Source organism: Takifugu rubripes, chromosome 14 (assembly GCF_901000725.2).
Source record: "Takifugu rubripes chromosome 14, fTakRub1.2, whole genome shotgun sequence".
Taxonomy (NCBI): Eukaryota; Metazoa; Chordata; class Actinopteri; order Tetraodontiformes; family Tetraodontidae; genus Takifugu; species Takifugu rubripes.
Genome location: NC_042298.1, coordinates 8308558 through 8315563, shown reverse-complemented (window position 1 = coordinate 8315563; position 7006 = coordinate 8308558). Strand labels below are relative to the sequence as shown.

Genomic DNA, 7006 nt, shown 5'->3' with positions numbered 1-7006 from the left:
CCCACAACACAGATCCACCGCTGCTCCACCATCTCCACCGGAGCGCTGAGGAATCAATTGGAAAAGAGAGACAAGCCGAACCCCGACCCTCCGTCAGGACCCCGGCGCTGAAATAAGACCTGCAAATTAGGCCCACGTTCAGAGATGAATGAAGCCATATAAAGAATAGTGGGGAACCTCCTAGATTCTATTATCTGCTTATACTGGGAAGATTGGTGATAGTCACATTGGCACGGGCGCGTTGTGCTTCTAAGGGCTATGTTGATGTTTTTTCGGGTCGATTTTTTTCTTTTTCCAGCCTTGAGTTGTTATGATGAACAATGGCAATAAATCTGCTTCTGATTCTGATTCTATTGTTAACATTACTGGTTGATTCTGGCCTGGTGAAGGTGAGTGAGGGCTTGAATTATATTTACTCTTGTATTTTGTTGTAATCCTTTGTGTGTAGTGGCCCTCCGTCCGGCGCTCACCTGCAGTTTCTGGATCAACTCTCTTGCCTGATGACCTCTATCAGCAGCATTCTTGTCTGTGTTTGAGGCAGTGATGGAGGGAAGGTTCTCCTGTTTTCCATCTCAGGATGTGCTGCAAGATGAAACCGTGCTGAGGATCAGTAACTTTTCATCGAACACAAACAGCACAGATCATTGACATTGACTTCCCTTCCAAAGATGGAGCAGTGGATGGAAATCAGCTGGACTTTTAAAATTCTCTAGAGCAGGATTTTTTCTTTATTTGAATATTCTGGGGTTGTTGTTTTTTTTAAACTTTAATTCCTCCTTTAGTTCCTCCATGAACATTCAGCGGCTCTGTTTCAATGAGAGATGTGCTGCACAAATATTGATGGAGCAGGAGGGAGCAAGCGTTGAAATCTAACGATAAGAATAACAAAACACTGTATTTAATTAGTAAGTCATGAATTATTCTTCACACACACAAACGAACATTAGCATGCACAGATTCTGATTTGAGAGCTCTTATTTCAAATTCTACATGTTCCCACTGGTCAGGTGCTGCTTTTTGAAGATGGTGATCACTTTTTGATGTTTTTAATAATTATCGAGGCTGTTCCTGTATGAAGGCTGGCTACATGAAGGAGAACCGCTCCAGCACTGCAGTTGGGATTTCAGCTTCCACAGTGACGATATGAAAAATTCATCACCGAGCATCAAAAGTCTGTTAACTAAACACTTTTAAAATATGTCATTGTGCGGCGCCCCAGGGTCTCCTCACGCTCCACTAATTGATGATTTCGGAGAGAGAAAAACGCTCCTCTGTTTTCCATATCAAGCAAAATTGGTATTTGCAAAAACAAAGATAAGAAGAAGCCAGTTTAAGATCCAGTAGGTTCACACTGGTGCCACTGAGGGGGTTTATTGAGAACATTGTATCTGGAGAACGAGTGAAATCCTTTCTGAAGCCCCAAACACAAACAAGCTTCAACACATCTTGGGTTTAATGTGTTGCATGATGAAAGATTTTCAAACCAGGCTGGTTAATCGAGCCTCCAACTAAGTGCAACAGTTTTAAGCCAATGCTGCTGATAAATAAAATTCTTACTTTAATTTTTTTCTCCTGCACCAGAAGCTGCAGAATTCAATTAAAAGTGACGACTCTGAATCAATACATTGACACAAAGTGTCGAAATGATCAAATGTAGTTCAAAAACATTACATTTATTAGGATTAACGAGTGAACATGTCAAAGGTTAATGAAATACAATAAAGCGCGAGGCGCCAGTAGAAATTAAGATAAGGGTATTGACAGAGGAATCCAGCAAATACAAATATGCATGTTCAAAAAAGCTGCAAAAGCTCAAAAGGCTGCAGAGAATGCTGCTCTCTGTTCTTTTAAAAGAAAGCAGACGGATGGCTCTGATGGCACCCTGATCGTAGCTGGGATCAGGTCCTGCCGATGATGAAGAGGAGGCTCACGTGGCTGCTTGAGGTATGAGTACAGGCTCTATCCGCTATGCTATAGTTGACAATGCTAACTGCTGTAGAACATGCCAGTCAGGCGGTGAGACCGTGGAAGCTGGTCATTTCTGGACATTTCGGTCATTCGGCCATTTGTGGAAATTTTGTTCAGAATTAAGGCGGAACAGGCCGCACTTGAACACGTGTAGCGCCATTAAATCCTTCTGAAAAACTCCGCTGTACCTTCAGACGAGTGCATACAGAGACGAGCTGCAGTTCGCACATGAGTCATTTCAGGACGAGTCTGTCCAGCTCAGGAGACCCCAGCGGACGCACGTGTGACAGCGTGTGTTTCTCCTCCCCGGCTCGCTGTTGCAGCTTGTTATTGGCTTTCCTGCCCGTTCTGGCATTAAAGATAAATTCCGCATTGGTGTGCAGCGACTCTGGTTCTCACTCTTATCTGTGCTGCTCTGACTCCAGTACGTATTAAAATTCACCGCCGTGTCCCTCTACATCATCTTACACATATCTAACTGAGGTTTATTCAGATTTTCTCAGGTCCAGTAATTAGCCATATTCTACATTCAGCTGTGAACAGCAGAGCCGGTTCAGAGGATTATAGGGCCCCTCGGCCCTCCGTACGGGACATCTTCTGGGTGTACCGTATATGCCGAAGCCCTTCTCGCCCTGAACATAAAACTGTTTCGCCGCCATGAATGACAAGTACCGGTAAACGACTTGACTTGACCTTGCCTCATCCTTCCTCCTCCTTTGCATTTTGTGGTAGTCGTTAGCGCTTTATGGGATTTTCCCTCTGCCCAGTATTTGGCAACAAACTTCTGTCCTTCTCTGATAGTAGCTGTGTTCAGAGAGGACCCAGACATATCTGAATTTCAGGCACAGCTGCCCACAGCAGGGAATTCAATTCTCACAAGATGTGCGCTTGTGTGTGTGTGTGTGTGTGTGTGTGTGCGTGCGTGTGTGTGTGTGTGTGTGTTTTTCCAAATTCAGATGAATTCTTCCTCTTGAAATGTGGTAGCAGGGGAGGTGCAATGTTTTCACCAAAACACGGGTTCATGGAAAGTCATGGTCATCTGGGGAATTACTAATATGAAGGTGAAATGATTGTCCTCAACCAAAGCACAGCTGGGCCTTGAGACTGGGTGTTCATTAAAAATATGTCTCTTCAGGGAATTGTCATCTGAATTTGATATTGTTGTCGACTGCGGCTTACAGCCACTGGAATATCTGGGTAGGAGGCTTCATCTATAAAACCGATCTTTGATCATTTTGATTTTAAGCACGACTAAAGTAGGAAAACCACCTGTTCTTTATTAAACCTTGATCTCTAAGGAGGGTCACACCTCAATGAAATGACTTTTACTCACAGTCACATAGGAACACTCCACTGTTGCCATGCCTGGGGTGAGATTTTCATGGATTTTACAAGTGATGTGATGAAAATGACCAGATATGGGTTTAATTTTGAAAGATTTTTCCACCATTCATCACTGAGCAAAGGCTGTGCTGATAATAATTCCTGATACACTCGAAAAGTTTTAAAGGGAATTTCATATGCACAGCATGTGAGATCTGCTGATGTTCCTGAATTGCTGTTTGTCCAACAGAATTTTATTGCTTGGTAATGAATTTTTGATAGCTTAATGCTAACTGTGAAGGTTAGCTTCCCTATACATTTAACTGGCACATTAGGAATGGCACTGAACCTTGGGAATGAATGTGGATCCAGAATGTGTGAAACATCCCGACACAGCTATATTATTTGATAGATTGCAAGCAAAGGAGATGGAGCATCGTGAGGTTGCAGTGGGATGGGAGATAATCAACCTCATATAGAAGAACAGTTGCAGTGCATCTGTCACAGGTGCAGTTGAGAATAAAATAAACCGCCACGGCCTAAAAACAAAGTTGTGCATTCGTTTAGAGTAGGAGGACAAAATGGCTTCATGTTCATTGTCTGTGTGAAGTGCTCATCACAGGGCCTATGTGAGCATTTTATGGGTTCAGGACATTGCTCAAAGGCTCCTTGGCAATGCTCTGAAGGTGTTCTGGCACCTACTACCAGAACATCCACCCATGTTTTGTCTTCCCTGGGGCTTGAACCAGGAACCCTTGACTTCTCATCCCTAGGTCCCAACAGACTGAGCTACCACAGCCCTAAACATCAGTCATATATCCTAATTTGTTGTGGTTAGCGTGTCCTCATCCCTACAAAGGCATGATTGAGTCCTCTCATGTTAGCTACTATTCTGTCCTGCACCATTGTTGAAAGATTGGCAAGTGTAAACGGCAGAATGTAGCCTCATATGCTTGTTATGTTTTCATTGAGAGAAGGCTTCCAGAATTTACTGATCCACTCCCAATGAATGTTTAATTGTCAGATAATTTATTTTAAAACCAGCTATTCTGCCCCACTTCATTCACCGCAGGAGGTAGAAACTGATTCCAAATTGCTCTGTTGGGTATTGTTACTACACTAATAATTCATAATATCTACAGTGAACGGACCATTGTGCTGTAAGTGAGGTGAGAAAACAATTCTGGGAGATCAATAAACGGCTGGTTTGATGAAGAGCTGAGATTAACCCTCAACATGCCTGGCCTCTGGTAGAAGAGCTGAGCCTGATGGAAGCACAAGAGTGCCTGGAGAAAAAAGCATAGAGATTTGTGTCTTTCTCGAGGACACCCGTCTGACTATAATCCCACTTTCTGGGCCATTATGCTCTCTAACTGACCCTCCCAAAAGTTCAGGATGTCAGAAGTGGGATTCGAACCCACGCCTCCAAAGGAGACTGCGACCTAAACACAGCGCCTTCGACCGCTCGGCCATCCTGACACACACAGAGTGCAAACACCGCAAAAAACCACACGGAGATCAGGTCACAGTGACCAGCCCCTCATGGAAGTGACCTTTAACCAAGGAGCTCCAGCTGAACCCTCCTGAGTGTGATCTGAGTGTGGTGGCAGGATGTTTCACCACTGACAAAGGCTGTAATGTTTCTGCACTTCAGGCGTTGACTGAGCGCGGCCATCAGACCAGGCCATCAGAGACGCCGAGAGCTCACAACAACAAACAGACATGGATCCATGTGCTGTGGAGGTTGTATTTGGGATTTGTTGCAGCCAACCACCTGTTCATTTGTTAATTTGCCAGGCAATTCAGGGATGGAATAATCTTTATGGAGAACAGGAGTCGTACCACTCCAGACAAGTGTGGAATACGCCTGCTGAAATCAATTTGCAGCCCGATTATTGCAGTGAAGACTCAGAGAAAACAAACAAATACTTATTTCCATAATTAATCAAGTGCACATGAAAGTGCTTCACCTTTTCCTCATAGACAAAGATGGGTTGGGTTGTTGTTGCACAGTTAAAATTTTGGTATCTATCTTCCAGTTCAGTGAAAACAGCATATCTGATTCAACTGATGTCATCTGGATGTTTTTCGTCTTAAGAAGTGGCGTCAAAAAGATACAAAAACTATAACCTGTGTGAGATTTTAAGAAGTCAGGAAGAATCCCCACGTCATCTGTCGAGCATGTCAGGTGAACTCGGCCCTTTCAGACTCACTGCTGACCCCTTCTTTCAGTCTAATCTTTCTTTTTATTGCCATTGAGGATTAATTGCAGAGTCCAAAACAAACCTGGAGCCAAAAGTATAACTGAGAGTTTTGGTCCAGTAAAACAGGTAAATTCTAATTTTATTGAACTGAACTAATGAGCATGTTTTGGCTCCCTTCCCCACTTTAATATTGGCAAATGTGCACTAAAGATTGCCGGTCTAGTACCAAACAACCAAAAAAGCAAACCTACACAAAAGCAACGAACTTGCAGCTGTAGCGAGAGGAGGTAAGCTCCAGCTGCTGGAGAGGGGCGGAGTTTTGGAGAGAAAAACGGGAAGGGGTGCGATTGTGGGTGATAGCTATATTACTGCATATTACGTTGCGATGACATCAGGCTCTGACATGTTTGTCAGCTACTCTCTGTAACACCTGAACATGCAGCCGCATTAGCATCACTCATGCATTCATCCTCGCTGCGTCGCTCTGCTTGTCCTGATTCTTTCATCATCTGTTTTGAAGCTGAAGCTCCTTGACAGAATAGATTGTTAAATGGCCACGCCCCCCCAACCCCCCGCACGGTAACTAAGGCAACATCGATCTGCAGTTGGGTTTCTCTAAAGAATCATTATTCTCATCACTCCGCTGCCATTACAGCACCGCTGTGGGTCTCCTGCTGTAATCATTCGGGGCCGTTTACATTGTTCCTTAATGCACACGATGGGTTCGGATGGTGGGCTTCATAACGGAACTCAGGCCGAAGCAAACCAGGAGGAGATGAGAGCCGAGTGGGAACGGAGGCTCTCACCCTCACCACTGTGGACGGTGGAACGGAGAAAGTCTCTCCGAGCAAAAACTCTCCACATCCTTGACTTATATTTGGACTCAGGCAATCAATGGGAGCGGAATTATGAGGCAGTGGAGCGAGTGATTTTAATCTGCAACTAAATATCCAGAAGTGGATTAGTTTCAGACAATTTCATACCTTCAGAGCTCTTCATGAAATATGGATAAGGAAGAAGGGAGAGAGAGATGGAGATGGAGAGAGAGAGAGAGGGAGGGAAATTGGGCACTTTCCCAAACCTCCTCAGATGGAGACCTGATGAAAAGTATTGCAGATGGGCAACTGGAGACTTTCTGACCTCTCTGGATAGCAGATGTCTCCCACAGCCTCAGACTGGGCACCAGATTAATTAGAACCCCCCCCGGTAAGACACCTTTCAACAGTGACAGTGGAGTTCCCAAACATGCCCAGATTTCCTCTCGCTGCGGGAATTCTCTTCATCGGGGCCGCAGACGAGCGCCGGGTGATCCAAACAAAGAGACGGGAACCAAGGATGGGGAAGAGGTCACGCTGGTGCTGAGTTCACCGAGGCTCCGGGGGTGTGATTGTGAGGCATGAGGTGTGCTGCGCGCGTCTGCAGTCAATCGGGTGAACAAACGCACGTCTAAAAATAAACAGCACATCACAAAAGGGAGGCTGCTTTTACAGAAGAGACGTCCATGCTGATCT

The 7006-nt window shown here is 44.7% G+C and overlaps 1 non-coding gene across 1 annotated transcript; it reads right to left on the bottom strand.

Annotated features, from left to right (window-relative positions):
* Nucleotides 1-4687: 4687 nt before the first annotated feature.
* On the bottom strand, nucleotides 4688-4770 carry trnal-uag (transfer RNA leucine (anticodon UAG)). Its single transcript has one exon. It is a non-coding gene; the product is annotated as a tRNA-Leu (tRNA).
* Nucleotides 4771-7006: the final 2236 nt, after the last annotated feature.